Below are 17,859 nucleotides of genomic sequence, written 5' to 3' on the forward strand. Positions count from 1 at the left end.
TGCATATCTACTCAAATGCGTGTTCCAATGAATTTGGTATGACTTACTCCAAGGTATAGGATGGCAGTCTAAATCTTATACATGAACCTGTGAGAGATTAAAACGTGTCAGTATTTAGCACAGCCTGTCAGATATATCTGGTAGGGTTGTCTATACAATGGCACACACCAAAAGGATCCATGAATACTATAAGGTACTATGAGGTTCTTTTCAAGCAGGAAAATTCTATTTCCTGCTGACATTATAACCCAGAAGAGGATATGCTTTAGAGTCTCCACAAATGTATCTCCTTTTTCAGCAGGCTGCACTATAGATTGTCGTAGCAAAAGAAAAGGCAAATGATAGACAATGAATGCTTGTGCTGAATAAAACTTTTTGACAGCTCTTATTGTTGTGTTGTTATGGCCCTGAGAACTTGGATCAGGAGTGAGACACTGAGCTACTGGGATAAAGAACAAGGACAATAGATTTCTTGGCCAACTGAAACAACAGGGAGAGGTAAGTTATAAGTCATTTCTACAAACTTCTGACTGTCAGATATCAGAAAAAGAGTTCTTCCTTCCTTCTTCCCTTCCATCTTTAGTCAGGTTGGCATAATACTTCTCTCTCACTTTACTTCTTAATTGTCTGGCTGTTAAAAAAAAAATCCTCCCATATTCAGTACTATGGACAGCACAGAACAAGAGATTGAGAGGGCGAGATCCAGTTTGACTATACATCTCCTTTGAACAGCTTATTTGAAGACTCTTGATTTTCTGCCTCGACAATGCAAATTCTTATTCTTACTTTTTAAATTCATAACAGGGTTGGCATTTTTTAAGATCTGAAGATGTTATGGAATGATCAAGATTGCTGACACTTCAGTCCAGTCGCGAACGACTCTGGGGTTGCGGCGCTCATCTCGCTTTACTGACCGAGGGAGCCGGCGTTTGTCTGCAGACAGTTTTTCTGGGTCATGTGGCGAAACTGGTGAAACTGGAGCAGCGCACAGAAACGCCGTTTACCTTCCCGCCGGAGCAGTACCTATTGATCTACTTGCACTTTGATGTGCTTTCAAACTGCTAGGGTGGCAGGAGCAGGGACCGAACAATGGAAGCTCACCCCGTTGCAGGTGGTGCTCTGGTCTAAACCACTGAGCCTCTTGGGCTTTCCGATCAGTAGGTTGGCGGTTCGAATCCCCACGAAGGAGTGAGCTCCCGTTCCTCTGTCCCAGCTCCTGCCAACCTAGCAGTTTGAAAGCACACCAGTGCAAGTAGATAAATAGATACCACTGTGGCGGGAAGGTAAATGGCGTTTCCATGCACTCTGGCTTCTGTCCCAGTGTTCCATTTTGCCAGAAGCGGTTTAGTCATGCTGGCCACATGACCTGGAAAGCTGTCAGTGGACAAATGCCGGCTCTCTTGGCCTTAAGTGAGATGAGTGCCGCAACCCTATAGTCACCTTTGACTGGACTTAACCACCCAGGGGTCCTTGACCTTTACCTTTTTAGTAGATGACTGTTGGGGTCTCTTCCAACCATTCTATGATGCAATGAATGCTGTCTCAGTATATACTGTACTTTGAAAACACATTGAAAGTACATTCCCCCCCCCAGTGTCATTTACCCTTCACAGAGTGACAATTCTCAGCAATGCTTTACAAAGAGGGTGAGAGTGCTTTCAAAGTGCTTTACATGTGCTGTGCTCATGCAATCTTATGGCAGTTCAGACTAACCTATCTAACCCCGTACAAAATAAAAAAATTCCTTCCAGTAGCACCTTAAAGACCAACTAAGTTAGTTCTTGGTATGAGCTTTCGTGTGCATGCACACTTCTTCAGATACAGGTGGGGAGGGGTATTACTCAGAAGGGTGGTGGGAATGGGAGATTGGCAGATAGCTGAGATGAGCCTGTTGACGACTCTTAACGACTGCAATAGGTCTTACAGGAAAAGGCAAGTGGTGAGAAGGTGAAAAATGGCTTAGTCATGTAATACCCCTCTGAGTAATACCCCTCCCCACCTTCTCACTATATAGAAGGATCTGGCAACTTCTGTTTCAGTGTATCTGAAGAAGTGTGCATGCACACGAAAGCTCATACCAAGAACTAACTTAGTTGGTCTTTAAGGTGCTACTGGAAGGAATTTTTTTATTTTGACTATGGCAGACCAACACGGCTACCTATCTGTAACTGTAACCCCGTATAGTTTACTTTGTTTGGCAATGATTCTCCATGGCCATAGGCAGAGACGTCCTCCATCAATTGCTCTCTGATGGCATATGAACTTTTTTTGTCTACTAGCAGTGGCTTTCCAGGGCTTGGGACAACTGACTTCCTCAGTCCTGTATGGAGATTTCAAAGAAAATGGGTCCTTCTGTGTGATCTCCCACTGAACTGTGGTCTGTAATTATTATTATTTTCATAGCATTTGGGTCGTATCTGTCAACGTTTCCCTTCTTTTTAAAAAAGGAAATTCCCTTATTCTGAATAGGATTCCTCGCAAGAAAAGGGAAAAGTTGACAGCTATGATTTGGGTGCACCCAATGCAACAGCGAGTTAGAAAGTCAGTTGCTCAGAAAAAGATGGAAAGGTGACACTCTAAATGCTTTGCCAATAAAGCTACACCTTCCCCAATGCCTGATGTGATAACACCTGTTTAAAAATACGATACTTCAAATAAAAGTTCAGGGGGTCGACAAACAATGACTGGGTTGGAAAGGGGGGGGGGAACCTAGGTTCTCAGCCAAAGCGCATTTTTAATAGAAAGCATATAGAAACAACTACAGAGAGATATTGGTAAAGAGCCCTTTCAAAATAATGAGGTCCCTGGGGTGGGAAAGGCTGGGTTTTTCTATGGCAGGAAAGAAGCAACACAAACTATGTGTCAGTTTAATTTTGAAAGCATATACTTGTATGCATGTGTGAAGCTCCATAACAGATCAAGCTTCATTCTGTATGATCTCAAACCAACATTACTGTGCATTAATGTGAGGATGTTTCAGTCATAAGCACATATTGGAGCACCATGCTGGCTGTAATATTTCTGAATCCATTTGCCATCTTACGTTCATCTTTTCTCTTCTCCCTCCACCCATTTGATGAAAGCTATAAAGGGATGCGGGTGGCGCTGTAGGTTAAACCACAGAGCCTAGGACTTGCCGATCAGAAGGTCGGCGGTTCGAATCCCCGCGACGGGGTGAGCTTCCGTTGCTCGGTCCCTGCACCTGCCAACCTAGCAGTTCGAAAGCACAAAGTGCAAGTAGATAAATAGGTACTGCTCCGGCGGGAAGGTAAACGGCGTTTCCGTGCTCTGCTCTGGTTCACCACAAGCGGTTTAGTCATGCTGGCCACATGACCCGGAAGCTGTACGCCGGCTCCCTCGGCCAATAAAGCGAGATGAGCGTCGCAACCCCAGAGTAGTCCGCGACTGGACCTAATGGTCAGGGGTCCCTTTACCTTTATAATGGCAATATCTGCCATTACAAGTGACAAGATCCACATAAGTAAACCACTTAGAATTTTTTTTTTATTTGCAATTAAGCAGTATAGAACTTCTGTTAAATAAATAAATAAATACAATTCCGTTATTTAATAGTTATTGTGAATTTGTTTGTTTTATTTCAGTGTTCAGACAGGCACATTTGGGTGGACAAGGCTAGATGATCCCACACATTTGCACAGTGGTGCTGGAGGAAGTTCTGATCTTTAATTACTGAAGAATATGGGAGAGAAAGCAGGCAAACATATGAATTTCAGTGCTGGTCACAGGGCCAAAATTCCAGCATAGCTTGCCAATCATGTGCATTTAACCCCAAGTGCTCTGGCAACTGATGAATAGGATGCAAACTTGAGAGACAGGCTTGTGGACAAAGTAGTAGTTTCAGGAAGGTTAGATTTTGCAAGCGATTGCTTTTTCTGATTTCGGTCACAGGGAAAATAGTTGTGTGTGTTTTTTTTAACAGTTAAATTATTCTCCATGATAAGAAAGACCGCCGTTTTCATTTGCCAGCTGAAATATTTTCAAAGGAGTTGGTGTCAGCAAACACATCTGTTGCTCTTTTAAATCCATCGGCTTTTGTCATGGAGGATGAGGTCAAAACAAAAAGAAGTGAGCTGAATATGCTGTGAGTAAAGAAGTCTATTGTTAAGAACCAATCCTTAGTACTGCTTCTCATACGATGAGTGTATCAAATGAGATCACCACCATGATGGAGAACGCATATTTCTTCATGGCTCGAAAGCAACAATGGCTAAATTAACTCCAAATGAGAAGCAAAGAAGAAACTTTTGTTCAATCCGATAACAAAAGAAATTAAATGATCGGTCGTAGCCTAACAATGTCCATTAGTAAATGTCAAAGATTCCCCACACCAGTAAAAGAAGAGAGTAGCCTCTGATTTCCTCCCTTTAGTTTTTGATATATTTCATTTTCTAAGTGGAAATGCCTTGGAAAGCCAGTGACCTGTGTGGCTATCCATATTATAGCACTTCACTGATATATGCAACACTATACTGTTCAGAGAAAGAGTTTATTCTGCTCTCCGGATAGCAGAAGGCACTTGTGTGGTCAGCTCACAGCAAGTCCAAAGAAATGAGAAATTTCATGCAGTATATATATCCTCCAGGCATGCTCTCCCCCCTTTCCCAGGAATCCAATCACGTCAGCTTGTACACGCAGGTTGACATCACAGATGTTCCTGCTCCGGTACTCTTAACCATAAAAGGGTTTTCCTTCCTGTACTTCTGACCATAAAAGGGTATTCCTGTTCCTATACTCTTATCTTGGAGCAAGAGGACACCAACTCCAAGAACACACTCTGGCGCTGTTCCCGGACTAGGTCTGTGTGTTCAGAATGTAAGATAAGACCTAGACGTGCCATCCCTACTCCACTGGAACAGCCAAGGTCATCCTTTGCCGTGACTGATAAAGGAGAGAGCTTTGTTTATACAGCTGTGTTCTTGTTATGCATTTGCTCAACAGCGCAAGTTAATGCATTTTAGAAATGCTCTCTTGGAGAAAGAAGAAAAGGGGTTTTTGGGTCCCCTTTCAAACTGACTGCACAGAAACCCATTCCTTCAGAACTACTTAACTATAACTCTTCCCTCTGGCTTTACACAAAAAGAGTGATTGCATGAACCCACTTCGTGCCAGCATCTGGGCTCAGGTAGGCACCCACTTATTGAAGTTATTCATATGCTGATATGCTGATATATTGCCAACTGGGAGCATATGGGAGAGAGGTGCCCTTAGAGAACCAACCAGATGGCAAACTGAGTGCAAAAAAGAACAGCCAAATCCATTTGATATCATTACAGTGTAGTATTCTTAATCGTATATAGAGTTGGTATTTTCAGAATGTCTTGCAACTTTAGGAAAGTACACTGGGCTGTGTCAGTAACAGAGCTCCATTAGATTTTAATCAAATGATACCAGGAATTAGGGCAACCCTGTTCTTCAAAACTGGCACGTGGAAACAGACAAGTGACATTGTGTGTATTTCTGGCACCAGATAACTTTATAAAATGTCTATGTAGTGGGACCAAACCCCTAATAGATGGGCTTTCAGAACTTTCTAAATGATACCATTCATTATTCTTCCAACGTTTCCATGGGCAAGCGTTGATGAGCTTATTTCGCCCCCCCCCATCAATTTTCTCAGATCTATTTAACTCAGTAATTGCAATCAGATCACCCCCAAACCCTCCATCAGGCCTCTTTTGTATCAACACTTATTGTTTACACCACATTTAACAAGAAACAAAACTGGACCTGGAACCAGCCCAGAAACTAGCACCATTCATGCATGATGCTGTTACTCTTTCACAACAGCCCGTGCTGCAGAATTGCCAATTTATTTTGGTCTCTGAGTGTCTCCTCCCCCTTCCCACAACAATACTATCTTTAGATAAAAGCAGAGATAAAGAACACAATGAAACAAAAGAGCCCCATTTCTGAACTATTGTGAAAGAAGCAGAATGTGCAACCCATATTTATTGCCTCTCTTTGTGTAATCATATAAAATTGTAGAGAATACTCCGAGAGAGAGAGAGAGAGGTCCTTTTTATTTTTTATTTTTTGGACGGCATAGACATGATTGGGGAAAGATCCATGCACAATAATACATTGTTCATTTGAGGTCAATCTTTGGTGACAATCCTTCACAAGAACTCCATAATATGTGAACTTTTAATGTATATGCATGTTGATCACTTGGCGACAAGTTGCCTCTTTTTCTGTTGCGTTCATGCAGCCACATTCTACATGGGACTTGTGACTGTTGTGAATGTGTCTGCTGGGGGAAATTATGTTTTCCAAGCCAGAAATTATTGCTGTTTGAGTGCTGGGAAAATGCAATATCCCTGCAACAGAAGCACTTCCTATCTCGATCCTGACGTACAGAAAGAAAATGTAAGTATTATTAATTGATTGTGTGAGATCTGGATCATCTGCAAAGGCTTTGCAGTCATTGGGCTCCACTCCCAATTTTCTTATCTCTAGTGCAGACAGGCAAGCATTAATGTGAATTGAACTCAGTGGGGTTTTCTGAACTTTGCATCTTTAATTGCACCCAGTTCCCTCCCCTTAATCCAAAAGGGCAATGTAGATGTGTCCTCAGTTAACTTGCAGGTGGAGCTGGGAAACAGAAATCTGAGATAATTCACCATCTTATTGTGTATAAAATGTATTCATAGTTTGTGGTTTTAAAATAGAAATGAATTATTAGTTCTGCTATGAGTGGGAGTTATGTCCAGGTGCTTGAAAATATAATTTGCAAAGAGTAAATTGGTTTATATGGTTTCTTTTTTTCCATAGGAAAGCTGCACTTTTTGACAAGATTAGAGGTTGCATTAAACATCCCCTATCATATCATAATTCCAACCCTTTGATAAGAGAAGGTGAAGACACAGCTATTCAATATATAGCTCCAGAAGGCAGTTCCTGTGTTTTAGTTATTTACAGCTGACATCTTCATTTTACTGTGTTACTTCATGCAGTGGAACAGTATGTGAATTTATAACCAAAGTCTTCTGCAGGTCTTCACATTTTGAAACCCAGATACAGTGGTGCCTCAGGTTACAAATGCTTCAGGTTACAAACTCCGCTAACCTGGAAGAGTTACCTTGAGTTGAGAACTTTGCCCCAGGATGAGAACAGAAATTGTGTGCTGGTGGCACAGCAGCAGCAAGAGGCCCCATTAGTGAAAGCACGCCTCTAGTTAAGAACAGTTTCAGGTTAAGAACGGACCTACAGAACGAATTAAGTTTGTAACTAGGGGTACCACTGTAGTTGCATTTTAAAACTTGGCCCGTCACCCATCTTCTCTGCATTCAAGCGGGGAGGGGGGGCGACGGCGAAGGGAAACATTCGTAAGATGCAATAGTAGTAGCTCTAGTCAGATATATGGTACATGAGCACACTGAATACATGAAAGAACTATATTATTATTATTATTATTATTATTATTATTATTATTATTATTATTATTATTTTATTTATACCCTGCCCATCTGGCTAGGTTTCCCCAACCACTCTGGGCGGCTCCCAACAGATTAAAAACAGAATAAAACATCAAACATTAAAAACTTCTGTAATCTAGCAAGGCCAGCCACACCCACTAGATCCCAATGTGCATATTAGCCACACCTCCTGGCTGACACGTGATCAGCATCAGTCTGAAACGGGCTGTGTCCACATGCATAGCATTTTTTCCATAGGGAATAGAAACGCTTGTCAGTCATGCGTCTAAGGAAGAATATTCTGAGGTTCAGGTGTAAACACGCGGCCAACCATCGGGGTTTCTCTCGGTCTACTTTCTCCTACTAAACCACTTTACTAGAAAAAAAGAAGGGGAAGGAAGTCAAGTTTGGAAACGTTAAAATGATTTTAAAATTAGTCTATAAAATTAGTAAAATGTATAAAACTGAAAATCATATATATATATATATATATATATATATATATATATATATATATACATATGAGAAAGAGATTGAACTGGTGAAAAGATTGTTGTTGCAAATAAAAAGCATGGAAAGGGCCTGAAGGCTACAACGAACAGCCATACAGAAACGGGGTCTGGGCAACAGCCAGTGATCGCTATGAGCAGCAGCTGTGGAAATGAGTTGCCAAGAATGAATGCGCTTAGCTTACAGCTTGGCTTCAAAGCAGATCCTGCCTCTTCCTACCACCTCTCACCCCTTGTCTTGTTGACTGATCGCTCTTTAGAGGCTTCCACAGCAATTAGGTCAGCTGGAATTACTTGGAGTCAGTCTCAGTTTGGGGTTTGAAGCTCAGCCTTTGATCATATTGAGGGGCCCAATTCGGGCTGTCCTGTTAAGTGCTAACTCCACCTCCTGCCTCTTCAGACCACCTCTGTTGGGGTGAGCTACTTAACCCCTGCCTCTCTTGGCTCAGGAGACAACCAAAGCCAAGTCAACCAAAAATATTATCTATGGCAGTGATATTTTTTTGATGTCTCCAAGCTGCCTAACTGACTGTTGTAGGCTTATATACCCTTAAATAAATGCATGCAGAATACTTCTGAGGTCACAATGATGGTTGCTCAACAATGTTCTGATGCCATCTCAGTTGCTGCTCCTCATGTGTAACAGCCACTTGATAGCGGAGGAACATATTTTGTGGCTTTGGAATATGTCCACTATTCACTTAATCTGAATTGGTTAATTACAGTGATACCTCGGGTTACAGATGCTTCAGGTTACAGACGCTTCAGGTTACAGACTCTGCTAACCCCGAAATAGTACCTCGGGTTAAGAACTTTACCTCAGGATGAGAACAGAAATTGTGCTCCAGCGGTGCAGTGGCAGCAGGAGGCCCCATTAGCTAAAGTGGTGCTTCAGGTTAACAACAGTTTCAGGTTAAGAATGGACCTCCAGAATGAATTAAGTGAATTACATTCACAGGTAGGATTTGATTTTTTGTTTTATTTCTATAGGTATAGTGTAAGTTAGTTCAAAGTTTTAGTCATTTTGTTGGAGAGGTTAGATAGGTAACTATGCTAATATGCTACATCTGACTCAGAATGTAGAATTTTATCGTAGGTTTTCTATATACATGGTAAATACAGTGGTGCCCCGCAAGACGAATGCCTCGCAAGACGAAAAACTCGCTAAACGAAAGGGTTTTGCATTTTTTGAGTCGTTCCGCAAGACGAATTTCCCTATGGGCTTGCTTCGCAAGATGAAATGTCTTGCGAGTTCTTGCGAGTTTGTTTACTTTTTCTTAAAGCCGCTAAGCCGCTAATAGCCGTGCTCCGCAAGACGAAAAAACCGCAAGACGAAGAGACTTGCGGAACGGATTAATTTCGTCTTGCGAGGCACCACTGTAAAAGCATTTTGGGGAACTTGGATTCTCTGTTCAGCTGGTCTTTTGTGTCTTCTTTTACATTCCTTTGCAGTTTCCTGAGCATTCCTCAGTGAAAGCTTATTTTATTCATCAAGGTTTCCTACGCTGCTCAAAGAATTACCGTATTTTTTGCACCATAACACTCACTTTTTCCTCCTAAAAAGTAAGGGGAAATGTCTCTCTGTGTGTTATGTAGGGAATGCCTACGGGTGGCATGCCTACGGATTTTCCTCCTCTAAAAACTACGTGCGTGTTATGGTCGGGTGCGTGTTATAGAGCGAAAAATACGGTACATTCCCAAAAGAGAGGGATGTGCTGTTGAATCATTTTAACTCAGTCGCACAGGGCACTGCAAAGGAGTCCTGTTTATCTGAATCAGGTTTTAATGGGCGTTGTGCCATGTCTTCTCTCTATTGTAGCGTACATTGTAATGTATTTGATGTAGGAAGATCTCTGCCTGGTCTGCTGAAAGTCAGTTTAACTGTCACTTGGGTCTGAACCAAAAGCTGTGAAGAAGGGTTAAAATTCTCAGTATGCAAAAGAACGGTTGGTTGGACTGTTTCAATTGGTGCACGTGGGTTTAGAATGCTCATTGAACAGCGTGATTGGCTGATGCTGGGCTTAGAAGTATATCAATGGTCAACAGAGAGCGGAAGTGGGAAGGTTACAGTTGGCAGTGCTGGTGCTTGGTGTTTGTAGAGTCATCCAGGAGACGATGGTTACAGCAGCAGAGGAAGAGGATGGGGGAAGGAGGAGGACATTGTGAGAGGTAGGTGGGGTGGTTTAATGGATGAAGGATAGCTAAATCACTATCTTGCTTGGCAGGGGGTTGGACTCGATGGCCCTTGTGGTCTCTTCCAACTCTGATTCTATGATCACGGATGGGGAATCTTTTTTCTCCAAGGGAAAGATACCATCACCCACCACCACCTTGGAGTGTGGGTCCAGCAAGCTTTGTACTGACGGATCACTAGCAGCTGCACAAAATGGCAGATCACTGTACCGTGGTACCATGGTTCTCAAACGCCTTGGTTCTCAAACGCCGAAAACCCAGAAGTCAGTGTTCCGGTTTTCAAACATTTTTCAGAAGCCAAACGTCTGATGCTGTTGTCGTCTATTGTTTCCAGGGTGCCTGCACCAATCAAAGCTGGGCCTTGGTTTTTGAACATTTCAGAAGTCAGATGGACTTCCAGAATGGATTAAGTTTGGCACTTTTGTTTTTACTATTTATTTTGTGGTTTTGAGGCTTTTTCGGTTCAGCTACTGATTGATTGTGTGACTGCAGAAATGGATAGAAGTCCCCCATCCAAACAATGACTATCATCAGTGCAGGTAAGAAAAAATAATAATTTTAAATTTTATCATCTTCCATACTGTCTTAGTCATTTTATAGTACAGTACATTGATTATTGCTTTCATTTTATGGATCAATGGTCTCATTAGATAGTAAAATCCATGTTAAACTGCTGTCTGGAATGCATTAATCCATTTTGCATTACCTTCTATGGGAAAGCGTGCCTTGGTTTTGAAATGCTTTGGTTTTGGAACGGACTTCCAGAATGGATTAGGTTTGAGAACCAAGATACCACTGTAGTTCAATTTACTCTGGTTAATATTTTACATTCAATGCTATCATTTTGTGCAAGTTAAGATAGGTAGGAGACTAAACATCATTAAGTTTTATCATAGGTTTTCTGTATAAACGGTAAATTAGGTATTTTGGGGGAACAATGCTTGGGTCTGGTTAGCGGACTGGGCACTGGAATGACGCAAAAGCAGTTAAACAGAAAGCAATGAGTGGTAAGGATCTGAAATGAAAATATAAATATAGGTTTTTCAATCACTATGAACATGAGTAATTTTAAAATTCATTATGTCAGTATACCTTGTTTTCTGTTTTCTGGGAGGATTTATCTATTGTCTGACCATGACTTCTCCATCAAAAATGTTACAGAAAAGGTCTACAGAAATAGCCTATTAAATAAAAAAATGTCAAGCAACAGTTGGGTCACAGAGTCTTCAGTTGACCTTCTCATGGATAAAGTCCCTTCGCTGTGAGATGTAACCAGAATATATCTGAGTGGACCAAGAAAATGCATCTCTATTATCTACAGGTAGTAATACACGAAGATAGCAATAAATACACTGAATAACAATATCTCAAACAGAAAATTTGACATGCAATCTCTGACTCACCGGACCGTTCTTTGGCACGACATTGCTTTCGCAAGAGAAAAGTACAGAATGCAGCTCAGAGTGGAAAAAATATATGAACCTCTACAGAACTAGATATGGTATTTTAAGGAGAAGGCAACAAAAGATGAATAGGTAAGTTGAGTTTCTGATCATGCAAGTGCCCTGCTTATTTAATTGAGTTTGTTCTAGTGGATGACCTTAGAAATTAAAGCTATACCTCAAGACTGCTCTGGGCGCAAGAGTCATGAATCTAATTTGGGCCAACAATGTACCAGTGCTCCACAGTTCTCCAGAACGTTCTTATGGATAGAATGTCATTGGAAAGATTTAGAGCAGATATTTCACTGTCAACTGTGAAACTGATTGCTGCATCAACCTCTTGTTCTGCTCGTTCATAGTCCCCAGCTGCCCTGAAAATGCTGGGGTGGGAGTTGTAATGTCGTATTTTAAAGTGTGTGCAAGTCCATTGCCTTTATTTAATTTATCCCCAGACAGGCGCCAACTCTGCAAGCTGGGCAGAAAGTACTTGGGAAGATGGACTTCAGGGTGGCAAGCTGGAAGGGGTGGAAAAGTTCTTCATCCACTTATGTCTCCGCTGTTAAACTTTGTAATAATAATAATAAAAGTAATAATTTTTTATGTATATCCTGCCCATCTGGCTGGGTTTCCCCAGCCTCTCTGGGTGGCTCCCAACAGAATATTAAAAACGAATAAAGCATCAAACATTTCCCCATGATTTGTCCATGAATGGGGACAGATATGTGAGAAGAAAGGAGGTTGCCAGAGTCACTGTCTAGTTTATTGGTGTCCGTGTAGTCACCATTTAAGTTGCTGTTACTTACGTTGTTAGAAACCATTAGCCATTTAATGGAGGAAATCCTATGGAATCTGAAAATACCAGGTTTGAAATACTGGTTTATATCCTTCTGTCGCTGGTGCTCATCAGTCAAGCCACTGAAAAAAAGAAAGTAGTCACATTGGTACTTTTGTCATGTACAACAGTAGAGCGTCAGAGCAAAGTCATTGACTTAATAGGGTGTCCTGTTCAATTAATGAATTTTGCCTGCACTTGCCTTTCCTTTCATCTCCCTGAGCTCTCTTTTTATGAAAGCCACATCTCTTGGGATGGATGCAGATGAGTTAGGAATGAAGGAGGCACCCAGCTACGTGAGGAGACGGCTGCCTACAACTTCTGCCCACGTATCAAGGAGCATCGCATCGCTCCCTGCCTTCCTTCGAGGACTTGGGTGTGGTCAAATTCCTCGCACCCTTTAGTTCCTCATGAGAACTATGGCATGTCGCAACTTGAGAAATGATCGCCCATTAATAGTAGGAGGAGCCGGGCTTCATTGCTGACCAGGCTTCCCAACCCTGCTTGCCGCTGCTTAATGTGGTGTGGGCACAGTACCAGGAGACCCAATAGTGCCCATTGCTGTGTCTCCACTGTGCTGAGCTGCCCTCTGCCATGCTCCTCTCCTGTCCCCTCTAGGTCAGCCCCACAGCCCCACCCATGCTGCCCCGATGGCTGCTGTAGCACACAGGGGCCCTTCCCTCACAAGCCACCTCTTCTCATTAGTTTTTCAAACTAATTTTCATGGTATCCGTGAAAGCCACAACTATAATTTCTGTCAACTTTCTAACAGGAATGACGCCGTGCTTATGCTTTTGTCTAACCCTCTCTCACCTGGTTTAAACCAGAATTTCCTTTCATTTTTTTCACAATAGGAGTCACACAATTAAACCAAAGTAATGTGTCGATTCCATCCTTTTCGCATTGTTTTAGAGCTAGAAGAATAACCCGTAAGCATTTATTTGTCATGGCACCATTTTATATCTTTCATTGCAAACCTCTTTTTTATTTTTTTAAAAAGAGGCACAGACTTGGAAAATAACAAAAGGAATCCATTAATGTTCACATTTCATTAAGTGCCTGTGATGACAACTTATTGTTGTCTTTAAAATAGACACCTGCATGGAAATCTAAATTATTCCTTTTATTTTATTTTTTAAAAAAAACACCGTTCCTCTTAATGTTTGGTGTTTTTCCACCTCACCTCCTTTTACTGAAAGTTAGATTGAGTCGGATAGTCTGCCCTTAGTGAACTTGCTTTTTGAGTGATTCTACAGAAGGAGATTCAGAGTATTCCTGGTAATGTATTCCATTTGGCTGGAATACACCAAAAAGGAAGAAAGTTGACGTTCCACTCCTCCAGATACTCCGTTAGCAGTAAAGGTAAAAAGGTAAAGGACCCCTGGATGGTTAAGTCTAGTCAAAGGCGATTATGGAGTTGTGGCACTCATCTCGCTTTCAGGCCGAGGGAGCCAGTGTTTGTCCACTGACAGCTTTCCAGGTCATGTGGCCAGCATGACTAAACCGCTTCTGGTGCGACAGAACACCGTGACCGAAACCAAAGCTCACAGAAATGTCATTTACCTTCCTGCCACAGTGTTACCTATTTATCTACTCGCACTGGTATGCTTTCAAACTGCTAGGTTGGCAGGAGCTGGGACAGAGCAAGGGGAGCTCACCCCATCAATCACATGCAGGGGGGCCCGGTCGCACCGGCCGCACTGGCCGCAACATCTGGGGGTTAGGGTTAGGGGCGCAAATCCACTGGTTAGGGGGCGCAAATTACTTGCCTTGCCCCGGGTGCTGACAACCCACGCTACGCCACTGTCCATAGGCTCCCTCCCCCAGCCTGGTAAAATGGTCCTGCCCGCTGTACATTATTTTACTATAAAATGCTGTTGTTGGCAGCGATTCAGTCTCAGATTATTTTCTCACGCTGCCATAGACTTTTAAGCACTTACAAAGCAAGACATTATTAGGGGTATGCTAGCGGCATGTCTGTGAGTGCTTTCGGCAGAAAAGTTTTGTCTTAAGCAAAGGAGGAGGGCGGAGGAGATGCATTTTCACCTCTAATGTTTCTGCATAGATCCTATCGTCTTGCTGTCTTTGTCTTCTGCCTTTTAGATAGATCTGCTGGGTTTGGTGCTTGCATTTTTGAAGATTTGAATGAGAAGCATATTAAAGAGGGGAGCATGAGGTCCAAATCATGCCTTTGGCCTACCCTGTTGTAAATGATGGTGTATGTATCTTTCATTTCTCTCTCTCTCTCTCTCTCTCTCTCTCTCTCTCTCTCTCTCATGATTTTTTTGTTTTATACATTTCAATTCTTTTACAACCATTTTAAAATTTCAAAACTTGACTTCCTCCCCCCTCTTTCTGTGGTTCCTTAAATTAATTTTTAATATTTTCTGCATATCCAAATTAACTAAATTTGCTTAATTAACTAAATTTGCTCATTTATTCATCTGCTTTAAATACATACTCTTATATAACTGCAGGTCATTAGAATAATCCTGGCAGTGTTCTTATCTGTTTACAGTTTGTTTGTAAATATTCCATAAACCTTTTCCATTCTTTCATAAAAACTTTGCTATCTTGATTTCTTATTTTTCCAGTAAGTTTCACAATTTCTGCATATTCCATAATTTTTTGTATCCATTCTTCTTTTGCTGGGACTTCTTCTTTCCATTTTTGGGCAACATCTATTACAGCATTTATTATAAGAAAACATTACACATTAAAAGGCTTCCCTACACAGGGCTGCCTTCAGAAGTCTTCTAAAGGTTATATAGTTACTCATCTCCTTGACATCTGATGGGAGGGCGTTCCACAGGGTGGGTGATAGTCCTTTTTTTCTAAAAAAAATGCCCAGGGGTACCCTTATTTTCCTACTCATATTGAAATACTGCCCTCAATGAGGCCAAAACTAGATTCATAAAATGTTTAGAGGTATGCGTACCCCTGCGTTCCCCCAGAAAAAAGCACTGGTGCCACTATTAAGAAGGCCCTCAAGAGGTCATAAAAGAGCAGATATCTTGAATAACTGGAAAATCACAGAGTAGGTGCTATTCCTTTTATTGAACTCTGTTTATGGAGGACACACACCTGGAAACAAGAGCCACCAACAGAATTACAGATTCGGCATTTATTTGCAAGACCTTGTCCAGAGGCCCACCGACAGCAATCAGTGGTTCCAGTTGAATGATGTGCTTTTGGCTGCTTCCATCTGCTTCATCATCGTCAGGTATAATTGTTTAGCAGAACACAATATTGATTGGATATCTCAATTTGTGGGGTGCTGCCAGGTTCTTCAAATCACTCCAAGAGTAATTATTTCTATTGTATATTAAGCATACTTGGGTTACAGTGTACCCAAGTGGGCTAAGGAAGATAAAAGACACTCGAGCAAGAATAATACTAGGCAATTGAAGCACAGTATGCTTAGGCATGATTAACACGGAGCAGTAATTATTTTTCTCTTTGTAAGCAGTATTCTGCTGTATTTTTCAACCTCCACTTCTTCTATGAAAGATAGGCAGGTGGGCAGCAAAACAGAGTTTTCTGTCTTGATGGACTGTTCCCAAACCTATTAAAATCAATGGAATAGGCCCACCTGGAAGTTTCAATAACCATCAGGTTGAGTAGTGTTCAGGGTTTTCTGTTTCACTGGTGTGTCTGGAGCTCTATATTGTGGTTTGAGGATCCGACCCCCGCGAAGTGAAATGAAGACACAAGGACACGTGATATAAGGTTGATGGGCTAGAAAAGGCTACAACTTTATTGATTACAGCAATGAAAAGGTATTGGCTTAGGCATTGGATCGAAACAAGTGGGTTTATTCACCAGTAGGTGGAGCCTGTTGATGCTAATCCAACTATAGGCTCACCCCTGCTGTCACCGAGGGTCGTGCCATGGCCTCCCGCCAAGCAGGCTTCGGACGGAATACACGACCCCCAGATTCCTTTAACGGAATACCCCTAAAAATTGAAGGGATAGGCGATGGCCACACCTAGCACTTCGACACACCACAACACATTATTCCAATGCCTAACCTACCCACCAATACCACAAAAGTTGTGACGATTGCTACGAGGTAGGCGAAAAAACCAAAAAGCCTAATGCCAAATGGAAAAACTCCTACCAGGCCCCCCGAGCAACCAGGGCGACCAACCTAAGATCCATAGCAAGGCCAATGACCTAAGCCCTAACCAAAAGGGAGTGGAGGGTGGGTGACTCGCGACGGGGCGACGACGAGGAATGAGGCCAGGGAGAGGCTGGCGCTGCAGCAAAAGGCTGCTGAACACGCCCCCTCCATGGCACCTGGTTGGGTGGCCACCCGGGGGGGGCGGGCGTGAGCGCCAGCCAGGTGAGCTGGAGGCAGGGGGCCACGCCCCCTGCTGGGCGGTGCTCGGGCTCCCGACCACAACCACTCCCCTCTCTTTCAGGGAGGAGAGTCTTTGCTGTGCAAGAAACTGGTGATCAAATGAGAAGAAGAGGAGGATACTTTTTGATGACTTTGGCACCAGGGTGAGATTCAAAAGATTTGAATTCAATGCTCACTTCATCTTCATCATCATCGACATTAAATCTGATTCTTTTTCTGGTGGCCTATTATTTATACAACAGAACCATCACATTTTGTGGCAGTCCTCAGGGCCGTGTGATTATAACATAATTTATTTATTTTTAAAAAACAACCCTGGGTGGCCTTTAGTTTGCAAGATCTTTGGTCTATTCCAGGAAATGAAACCTTAAAGGAAACATCCAGACCATGTTGGACTACAACTGCCATCATCCCTTGGGCATGATGGCAGGCTGCAATATAAGAAGGGTCACTGGTTCCCCATTCCTGTTCCAATGACAAAGCCATTTCCGAGCTTGGGAGGACAGGGGGTTGCGGGCTACCCCCTCCCACATCCCACGCGGGGGCTGGCCTTTTGCCCCCACGAGATCCAGGGAATCCCCGGGCGTGTCTGCAACCCTGCCCGCCAATCGGCGGGCTGGGGAGGCGTGGCCTAGCCTACTTAAGGCCAGGCATGCCCGGGGACCGCCCTCTTTCCCCTTCCGCGGTATTGGCGGTTAGGCACTGGCAGGGGTTTATTGTTAGGCAAATGAATGGGGGGGGGGGAGGAAGCGCCATCACCTTCCCCCAAGGAAAGGGTAGTCCAGTAGAGGACTCCGGGGGGCATTGCCTTGTCCGAAACCTAGGGAGGTAAGGGCCTCCGGCACGCCCCCGAGCGGTGACACCCGTGGGATCCTAGTTGGCGTACTTCAACAGGACTCCCATGGCTTGTGGACAACCCTTCCCGGTCTCCATGCCAGGTAGTCGATAGGAGCCAATGCCTAAGGCCAATACCTTTCAATTCTGTAATCAATAAAGTTGTGGCCTTTTTATGCCCATTAACCTTAAATAACGTGTCCAGTGTCTTCATTGCACATGGGGGAGGGGTCTTGCCACGCAACACAAC

At 42.9% G+C, this 17,859-nt stretch overlaps 1 long non-coding RNA gene across 2 annotated transcripts; it reads left to right on the plus strand.

The window, feature by feature from the left end:
• The first annotated feature begins 9,988 nt into the window (after positions 1 to 9,988).
• LOC310690040 lies at positions 9,989 to 12,310 on the plus strand. Of its 2 annotated transcripts, none has more exons than XR_014517821.1 (3): positions 9,989 to 10,114; positions 11,300 to 11,673; positions 12,033 to 12,310. It is a non-coding gene; the product is annotated as an uncharacterized lncRNA (long non-coding RNA). The 2 variants fall into 2 exon arrangements; XR_014517822.1 differs by lacking the exon at positions 9,989 to 10,114 and adding an exon at positions 10,600 to 10,677.
• The last annotated feature ends 5,549 nt before the right edge of the window (positions 12,311 to 17,859 follow it).

The sequence above is a fragment of the Podarcis liolepis genome, assembly GCF_965112155.1.
Source record: "Podarcis liolepis genome assembly, chromosome: 12".
Lineage (NCBI taxonomy): Eukaryota > Metazoa > Chordata > Lepidosauria > Squamata > Lacertidae > Podarcis > Podarcis liolepis.